Source organism: Ahaetulla prasina, chromosome 5 (assembly GCF_028640845.1).
Source record: "Ahaetulla prasina isolate Xishuangbanna chromosome 5, ASM2864084v1, whole genome shotgun sequence".
Lineage (NCBI taxonomy): Eukaryota > Metazoa > Chordata > Lepidosauria > Squamata > Colubridae > Ahaetulla > Ahaetulla prasina.
In genome coordinates this window covers 116,746,305-116,756,754 of record NC_080543.1, presented here as the reverse complement: position 1 = coordinate 116,756,754, position 10,450 = coordinate 116,746,305, and the positions used below count along the sequence as shown (strand labels likewise).

Below are 10,450 nucleotides of genomic sequence, written 5' to 3'. Positions count from 1 at the left end.
AATTTGTTGGACAAAGCAGAAAGAACATCTTATCTGCTACGTTTAAGTTTTATCCCTTTAATCTGGAGCGGTGTCATAATGGGTAGCCTAGCAGATTCTTCATAATTAGTCACATCTGGAAAGACAGATGGGAAAAACAAAGTACATTATGTTTACAAGATCAGTTGATGATTACAATTCTTCCTTTTTATTTTATTCCCGGTAGAAAACAGGAAAAAAAACAGAAAATGTACAGTCTTTAACATTTTTAAGAGAGAAATGGCTGCTGAGCAAGGTAAGATATAATATTAGCTGGGTGAGTTTTACTTCTTTTTTCTTTTGGTTTTTCCATTCACAGTCTCCCCTAATAATACTGTTTGTTTTTGTTTAGTTCCTCCCCCGTCCACTCCCTGGATAAAAATATACAGCTACTCATATTTCTATCTCAGGGGCTGCCACAAAGAAGAGGGAGTCAAGCTATTCTCCAAAGTACCTGAGGGCAGGACAAGAAACAATGGGTGGAAATTAACCAAGGAAAGAAGCAGCTTAGAACAAAGGAGAAATTTCCTGACAGTTAGAACAATTAATCAGTGGAACAACTTGCCTCTAGAAGATCTAAATGCTCCAACGCTGGAAGTTTTTAAGAAGATGTTGGATAACCATTTGTCTGAAGTGGTGTAGGGGGTTGGACTAGAACAGTGGTCTCCAACCTTGGTCCCTTTAAGACTTGTGGACTTCAACTCCCAGAGTTCCTCAGCCAGGGACTCTGGGAGTTGAAGCCCACAAGTCTTAAAGGGACCAAGGTTGGAGACCCCTGGACTAGAAGACCTTCAAAGTCCCTTCCAACTCTGTTATTCTATTCTATTCTATTCTATTCTATTCTATTCTATTCTATTCTATTCTATTCTATTCTTCCTTTGAAATGGAGTACTCCCTCTGGATGACAATATTTCAGAAAATATCACATGAAAAAGGGTTAAGCCACTTTCCTTTCCTTGGTGCGATGGTTCCAATTGCTCACCCAGAGGAAGTCAATATAGCAAGCCATTTGAGGACTACTGCAAAGAACACTGCATGGGTATGCTGGGATCAGCTCTTAGGCTTCTAGGGGTCTCCCATCTAAATAATGATCAAATTTGGGTAAATTTAGCTTTCAAGTTCAAGGCAACAGGCTCAGAGGGACAACCAAATGATCCGAAGAAAAGATGCAGCTGCTTTCCATAAATTCAGATTTCAATCTTCATTTTTATGACCCTGTAATCCCTTTTATCAGGATGGAGTCAGGGCGACTGAATGGAGCTGAGCATTTACTGCCTGGATGCCCTTCCTGATGCCTACGTGGAGTTCACAGAAGATATTTCCTCTTTGCGCCCTGATAGAGAAACATCTGTCACTGCCTAGGATTGAATTCTCAACCTTCCAAGTGGGAGGTAAGTGTCTTCTCCTCTGTGCCACTCTGATAGAGAATTCATTGATCCTCTTATATTGATAAACTGGGAAAAAGAAATTGAAGCCATCTTGTGGATGGATTTATAATGGTAGTGCAGTTAGTGCCCAATTCTTCCAAAGGTAAGGAAAAGCACTTTGCATGAGCAAGAACTGGTTTCAATGACATCTATTGTCCAAGAAGTTGGTATTTCTTGGTGTAAAATGTTGTGATTTCATAAGTAACCCTTCTCCATGTTAAATTCTTTAGAAGGCTCTTTGAAGGACTCACACAGAGAGGAAAAGAGGCTATTAGAAACTGAAATAGAACCTTCGACAGTTAAATAAAGGACATGATTTGATTAGAGTCTCAATTTCTTTGCACTCAGGAATATCAAAAACCTAATTAGAGTTTACCTAAGATATCCATGATATTCAGGCCCTCTTTTTGGATTGTGAAAGCATCTGAAAAGAGGGGGAAAGGGGAGAGGGACAGTCAAGCGTTTTACTTCTCCATGCTGCAGCCTAATTCCACATTTCTGCAATGCAGGGGTTATAAACAAAATATTTAATAATTCAGCCATTTCATAAAACACCACTGGTACTTCAGAAGGGTCCCAGTTATCCTTGAGTACCATCTGATCTAAGGGATCCATCATCCAGCACTATATGGTCAATAGTTTTATGCTTTATACGTATGCAGATTTCTTGATAAAAGTTCATGAGTGGTATATCATTGCCGTCTTCCATGCAGTATAAATTTATGCTTGTGCCATTGTCACTGAAGTGGTTGCTCATATTCAACATCTTCTTGTGTTGCTACTGACTAAATGTCTGCTTGCTTTAGCTGGCTGGTATGACCTTCATGCCTTGGATGATCCTGGTGGGTATTATTGCATTCAGGGTTTCAGCAAGTTATCTTTCCATTCCGGCGAACCTGAGATATCCAACTGCTGATTTCAGAAACTGAATACAGCTGCTTCTGTTTGCCGGCTGTGTATGAAAGGGTCTCGTGTTTCAATGATGTTCTCTTTTCAGTGTGAAACACATGTTATTGCAGGTGGCAATCTACTCATTTTCTGACATTATTGTAAGAGGTGAATGGAAATGGTCCACTTTTCAGCTTTTTGTGGGGGACAGTATTAAAGGTAATAAAGGGAATACAAGGTCTCAACATTCACATCCATTCCTGAACTACAATCCTGATTGGGACTGCTTCTGAGAGTTGGAATCCTATTTGAGCAATCTATCCCAAGCCATTCCAGCAGTGGAATATGATTATCTTGAAACTCCAAAAAAAAAAGTGGTATTATTATCCATCAAACCTCAAAAATAAACTTTTTCCAAAAGGTTTCCACAATTTTGGCCACTACTGTAGATACTGATGATCTGAGGTGGTTCCATAATATCACTGCACCTTCACCTATCCAGATAAAAAGGTAAAGGTTTCCCTCGCACATACATGCTAGTCATTCCCGACTCTAGGGAGCAATGTTCCTCTCCGTTTCAAAGCTGAAGAGCCAGCGCTGTCTGAAGACGTCTCCTTGGTCATTTGGCTGGCATGACGAAACACCGAAGGTGCACAGAATGCTGTTACCTTCCTGTCAAAGGTGGTCCCTATTTTTTCTACTTGCATTTTTTATGTGCTTTTGAACTTCTAGGTTGGCAGAAGCTGGGACGAGTAATGGGAGCTCACCCTGTTACACGGCAGCACCAGGGATTCAAACTGCTGAACTGCCGACCTTTCGATCGACAAGCTCAGCATCCTAGCCCCTTGAGCTACCGCGTCCCCTTGAACTACCTATCCAGATAGTTGTCTATAATTTCCAAAACATTTCTCCTTGTATATCAAGGAGACTTCAATATCCTTTTGGCATATATACATGGTGTCATAAATAATGGAAGTTTTTATTCCTTGGTGGGGTTTTGTTCTATAAATAACATTCATTATTTCCTGTAACACCCTGATAACAATCCTGATAACAACTGAACTTTGACAAATAAATCTGTAATCAGCTCCTATTGTTTCCATGCAGCTGCTGAAGTGATCATATATACAAATGCAGAGATGCACAATCTTAAATGAGAACAACAGAAATAATGTCCTTTATTTGTTTTAGGATTATAAAGCTGGGTGGATTAGATTTTAGTAATCGTTTACCTCTCCTTACTGAACTTTGAAAGCAGAAAAGAGCCAGAGATATTTTTTTTAATGCACCCAAAACAACAGTAAAATTCTTCACATCCTATAAGCTATTCTCTACACACAGTCCTTTGTAGTACGGTATGTTAAAGATCAGCACTCTTGAGGAGAAAGAAACTACATACATTGCCATGGGAACTGAGCTGCAGAATTCAGTCTCAATAATTTTGCTAATTCCTTGGGAAAGAGGCATAGACTCATAAAAGTCTGTGTTAAATAAAATCACTCGAAGGGTACATTTTCCCATCTTACTTCAAATTCAAAAACATAAGATTAGGCCATACTATAGTAATTATTTCATTTCAGACATTCCATTGTAGATTATACGCTTGGACATCATATAATTCATTAATAAATCATCTGAACCTGATCACTTCTTTCCTGCAAGATTCTGGCTGTAGTATCCATAAATAATTCTTACAGTTCATGGAATATGTCACCATCTTTTTTGGTTTCAAGTTATCAAAAGAGTTTCCGTGATATTTTTCATCAAAGTAGAACATGGTGCAACCATCTCAGCCAATGAAATCCTCTGAAGCTTTTTAAGAATCTGAAGAAATTATGCATAAACTATCCAGAGCCCATGGAAACAGCTACAGTGCAGTGATTATCTACATGTTATGCATGATGATCCTGAATTCATTTACACCACCTTAGCAAGTGGAAATATCCTAAACCAATGTGGTGCTAATCTGACTTCCAAATTTCAATCTGCATCAGATCTACCTCATCTTTTTGTACACTGAAGTCTTTCTTCTTCCTGTTTTTTTTTAACATATCTTCACTAAAGATTTTCACTCTGAACCATATTAATTTCTCACCAGATTATCTATTAATTTATTTCCAACTTTCTTCCCACAAAACAACTCAAGATGGGTTACAGCAATGAACAGTGCAAATGTTAAAAAGGAAAGGGGGAAAAAAAATACAAGGCAGATTCAAGGCAAAATGTAAATCAGGATAATTAAAAATCTAAATTCCGTCAACAAAAATAAAATTTGAGTTCTTGTAGTTTGTCTATAAACTGGGAAAGATGGAATTGCCCAGTCCCTTTGAGCAGTTGTATTCCCTAATTTTGACAGCCACCCAGGAAGACAACTCTCTTCTGCCTATTTGATAGTTAAGTTTCAGGAATTGGGGCTTCTTTTGATTTAAGTAACAGCTAGGTTCATAGCAAGAGACAGAATCACTCAGATAGTCAGAACTTGTGCTATTCTTATCTTAAAGAATAACTTCAGCACCTTAAATTGAGCCCAGTATGAAAGCACAGAAGGTTTTTCAGTACAGGTAGTCCTTGATTACAACCTTTTCTTTAGTGGCCATTGAACAAAAAGTGACTTATCACCATTTTTCACACTTATGACCATTGCAGAATCCTTATTTTGATCGTGTGATCAAAATTAGGACACTTGACAACTGGCTCATATTTGTGACAGTCACAGAGTCTCGCAGTCGTTGCAATCACCTTTTTGCAATCTTCTGAAAAGCAAAGTCGATGGGGTAGCCAGATTCACTTAACAACCATGTTACTCTCTTAACAACTGCACTGATTCACTTAACTACTGTGGGGCTCCCCTTGAAGAGCACCCGGAGGCTCCAGTTAGTCCAGAATGCGGCCGCGCGGGTGATAGAGGGAGCACCGCGTTGCTCCCATATAACACCTATCCTGCGCGGCCTGCACTGGCTACCGGTAGTCTTTCGGGTGCAATTCAAGGTTTTGGTGACCACCTTTAAAGCGCTCCATGGCTTAGGACCAGGATACCTTCGAGACCGCCTTCTGCCGCCGATTGCCTCCCAACGACCTGTGCGCTCCCACAGAGTGGGCCTCCTCAGGGTGCCGTCGACCAAACAATGTAGGTTGGCGGCCCCCAGGGGGAGGGCCTTCTCTGTGGCGGCACCAGCCCTGTGGAACGAGCTCCCTCCAGGATTACGACAACTACCCGACCTCCGGACCTTCAGACGAGAACTGAAGACTCTATTGTTTCAACGTGCAGGACTAGCCTAAGATAAAAGGTTTTAGCATATTTTAATGGGGTTTTTATAGGTTTTTTATTTTTTAGTGACCAGGCCATGATAGTATCTAGTTTTAATTGGGTTTTAATGTCTATTTATTGTACTGTTTTAATATGCCTGTGAACCGCCCTGAGTCCTACGGGAGATGGTGCGGTATATAAGTTCGATTAATAAATAAATAAATAAATAAAAAGAAAGGTTGTAAAACGGGGCAAAACTCATCTCACTTAGCCACAGAAAATTGGTGCTCAGTTGTGGTCATAAGTCAAGAACTACCTGTGCAAGAATCTTATGGTGTCCATATTTGCAACATAGATATAAAATTTATAAAAATTCATGGAAGTCAGACCCAATAAAACCTATGGATTATCATAACAGAATACTAGGTACTAGAGAAAAATAGAGAATGGAAGTGCTTAGAAAACATTTGATAGGCCAGGTTTAAACATTAGACCCCCTGCTTTCATTCACCAAGGCAATTTTTTATGATCTTGAAAATTTGCGACCAAAAGACTGGATGGAGCTGGAAAACAATAGAGTGCTAACAATAGAAGGACACGATCTACAAGTAGGGTGGCATGCATTCCTGTGGGACAAGAAGTATAAAACACATAAATATTTTCAAACACACTGGATCAGGAATGCACTGCTGCAGATTTGGAAAAAGATAAAACAAAAACATTATACAAGAATCCCATTGTGATTATCGCCAACAGAAGCATTGATATATCCAAATTTACTGGAGAAAAATAAGATAATTAGATATAAGGAATTGATAAATGATCAGGGAGAGTTGAAAAAGAAACAGGAACTAGAACAAGATATGGGTAGAGTGATAGATCGGTGGACATTCACACAAATTCAATCTAAAGTCGTAAGAGCTAAAAAAAATGTATGAGGTACAAAAAGAACAGCAAGAATTGGAAAATTTGTGACCAAGGATCTCTAGATGATGCAAATAAAACTGGAATAAGTGATTACTATATCACCATTACTAGAGACAGGATTGCATTCATTGCTCCTGATTTCCCAGAGACAGTTCCTTATTTGTAAATATTGTTTTAAATATTTATATTATATTCATTACAGTTGCTGCAATCATTGAGAATGACCTCAGCTGTATATGTTGTTGTTGTTAGTTGCGAAATCATGTCGGACCCATCACGACCACATGGACAACATTCTTCTAGGCCTTCCTATCCTCTACCATCCTCTGGAGTCCATTTAAGCTCACGCCTACTGCTTCGGTGACTCCATCCAGCCACCTCATTCTCTGTCGTCCCCTTCCAGTTATATATATATAGTGTTCAATAGTTCTGAGCAATTTACAATCAGTATGTCAGGGTCCCAAATAACACCCTCCCCCCATGAAATCAAACTCCTCAAAGCTAATTTTTATTAGAGATGTCATATTGGCACATCTGGGAAAACCTGAATCTGAGAGCTTCTGGGTTTTCCTCACCAAAAAGAAAGTTCAAGTCCTTGCCCATCACCCACCTGTTCATCACACAAACCAATCAGGTACCCTAGAAGAGAAGATACCTCCCCAGTCTTCTCAGCACAGCTGCAGGGCAAAGCGGCCTTGACTTTCTGGAAAGAATGTTATTTTGACTACCTATCATTTTCACTCCATGCAATCCCCTCTCCCATTTTCCCACAGTAGAATTTGTGGCAGGCCTGAAGGCTCAAAGGTAAAAAATGGTTTCCAGGTCTGAAACAGTACACAATTAGATAAGAATATAAATAATAAAATTAGATTAATAGATTACAAGAGTGGTTCAATAGAACAAGAGAAACAACAAAGACTTTAAATGTGAGTGATTTCTCCTGACAGGAATACAAAAATTAGCATGTAATAAAACAAATCTATTGCTGAAACATCTGTTTATTGTAAATGTAAATTAACAGGAACCAATGCAAATGAGTTTAAATAAACACAGAACATCTTGGAAACCAAGCAAGAATATTAATTTCAAAGAACCAACCTAAAGTTTAGCTATCAGCATGTTTTAGCAGGTGGCAGCATCTAGTTAATCAGAAAAATTAACCAAGCTTGGACCTGATTAGCACGTCAATGGGAGACCAGGAATGGATCGACAGCATCAAAATGGTAAGTATAAGAAGGCAATTGAGGTTACAAGACTTCATGATGCACTAGAAAGAGAGTGATAATCTACTCGTCTTTGCCGTTGATGTTGTTGACTGTCCTCACAGATGCTCTTGTAAGAAAATTGCAAAGTTTGCCAAATTAACTACATTGGTGTATTTATAAAGGAACCACAACTTTATATGTACATTTTTTTTTAATATGAACATTTGAACATAATATGTGACATTTCATTTTCTCTCTGTTTTCCTTGTTTTCAGTTGAATATCTCATCTTCCTCTGAGGTGGCCCCATTCCAGTCCATTTCAGTATGGTGATTGCCAGAACGTCACTGATGCATCTTGAAATTTCTGCTTGAACAGCGTCAACTTTTATTCGTGATTCTGACACTCCGCATACCAGTTTATATGAATCTTTGCACCACAAAATTTTTCTTTTGCCTCAGGGCATATCATCAGATGGATGTCCTTTTGTCTTTAACCCTGTCTTATCGTAGGTATTAGAACTACTTTTATTTGCTCTGTTCTCAGTAACTGGTTGGACAGCATCTTACTTGGGAAGTTCATCTTACAGATGACGTTGTGAAAGCTTACTTGATTTTCATGGAAGACTAGTATGGATTGTGATTTTCTTCTCAGTTGATTGAATTTAATCTCTCTCCTCTATGACTTGCCATCATAAGTGCCCTTTCTGAGAGTGAATGTTTCCAATGATGTATGTGAAAGCATTGACTCCTACAATATAATAATCAATTAAAGATCAAACTGTTGAACTCTAGTTTGTATTTGTGTGTGCATATATGTATTCCCTAGAATTTACACTGAGTTCTAAGCACTTAAACTATAGTAATTGATCTATTGTAGCCTTCAGATGTGGAAACTTTTTCCCTTCCATCAATGGAAAGCTTATAACTTTGTCCTTGCAATTCTTATTTAAAATGCTATATAAGATGAACAAATTGTAAGCCTCTATACAAAAGTGTGTGTGAAAGAGGAGATAGGACAAAAGTGAAATGTTAAAAAATGACAACAAATTTAGAAATTTGTACAGAAAAAAAAGATACCTGAAGAGATATAATAGATGATAGATAGATAGATAGATAGATAGATAGATAGATAGATAGATAGATAGATAGATAGATAGATAGATAGATAGATAGATAGATAGATAGGGATGGCTGGCTGGCTGGCTGGCTGGCTGGCTGGCTGGCTGGCTGGCTGGCTGGCTGGCTGGATGGATGGATGGATGGATGGATGGATGGACAGCTGGCTGGCTGGCTGGCTGGCTGGCTGGATGGATGGCTGGCTGGATGGATGGATGGATGGATGGATGGATGGATGGATGGATGGATGGATGGATGGATGGATGGATGGATGGATGGATGCAGAGGCAGGCAGGCAGGCAGGCAGGCAGAGAGTCAGACAGACAGACATAAATAGCTTTTCCTGTAGAGAACCAAAATCAACTTAAGTCTCAATTTCTTTGTGGTCAAGCCACACATAAAACTTTTTTAGAGAAAAATAATAATATAAGGGAAATTATCCAAACATCTCTTCAGAGACTATCAGCCTTCCAAAGTAAATCTGGTGGATATCTAAAAGAGATGAGCTAATTCTACTGTACTGTATTGTACTGTACACACACACACACACACACACACACACACACACACACACACAAAAGCACAAAATATGCTTGGACAGAAGTAGTTGAAACTTTTGCAATTAAAACTAACTAACCAACTAATGGAAGGATTAGGATTTCCATTACTCTAAGCAGGAGAACTTGCTTCCCTTAGCCTTGGCAGAAATTGAAAGAGGAAGCATGAGCTTCTAGGGATGATTTAAAGATCTATTGTTGAATCAATATTAGTAAGAAAATTAATGGAATGGAAGAGAGAGAAGAGGAGGGGGGAAAGGGGAGGGGAGGGAGAAGAGAGGAGGGGAGGGGAGGTGAAGGGAAGGGAAGAGGAGGGAGGAGGGAGGAGGAGAAGAGAGGAGGGAGGGAGGTGAAGGAAGAGGAGGGAGGGAGGGAGGGGAGGGAGGAAGGGAGGGGAGGGGAGGTGAAGGGAAAAGAAGAGAAGAGAAGAGAAGAGAAGAGAAGAGAAGAGAAGAGAAGAGAAGAGAAGAGAAGAGAAGAGAAGAGGCACAACTGCTAACCACTGAGGAGATTACAACATACACCAGTGATGCTGATGGAATGAAAGAGATATTTCAGGCCTGCACCTGATTGAATGTAGGGTGATTAACAGAATAGAATGAAGCCTTAGAGACTATCCCATTTGATGGGCTTACAACAGTTTAAGTCATAAACAAATAGTATTGAAAAGAAGCTGCAGAACACCGGAGCAGGGTACATTTGCAAGAGGCTGGGACCAAGAGGAGGATAGTAATAGCACCTAGAGTTATATACCATGTCATAGTGCTTTATAGCCCTCTCTAAGTGGTTTACAAAAACAGCATATTTCCCCCAACAATCTGGGTCCTCATTTTACCAACCTCAGAAAGATGGAAGCAGTGGTGGGATTCAGCCAGTTTGCACCACTTCGGGAGAACCGGTTGTTAACTTTCTGAGCAGTTTGGCAAACTGATTGCTGGAAGAAGTCATTAGGGAAGAGAACTGGTTGTTAAATTACTTGAATCCCACCACTGGATGGAAGGCTGAGTCAACCTTGAGCCAGTGAGAATCAAACTGCTGGCAGTTGTCAGAATTAGCCTGCAATA

At 39.5% G+C, this 10,450-nt stretch overlaps 1 long non-coding RNA gene across 1 annotated transcript; it reads left to right on the top strand.

The window, feature by feature from the left end:
* The first annotated feature begins 215 nt into the window (after positions 1-215).
* On the top strand, positions 216-8,306 carry LOC131200090 (uncharacterized). The gene is made up of 3 exons (XR_009155495.1): positions 216-274; positions 1,253-1,409; positions 7,988-8,306. It is a non-coding gene; the product is annotated as an uncharacterized LOC131200090 (long non-coding RNA).
* The last annotated feature ends 2,144 nt before the right edge of the window (positions 8,307-10,450 follow it).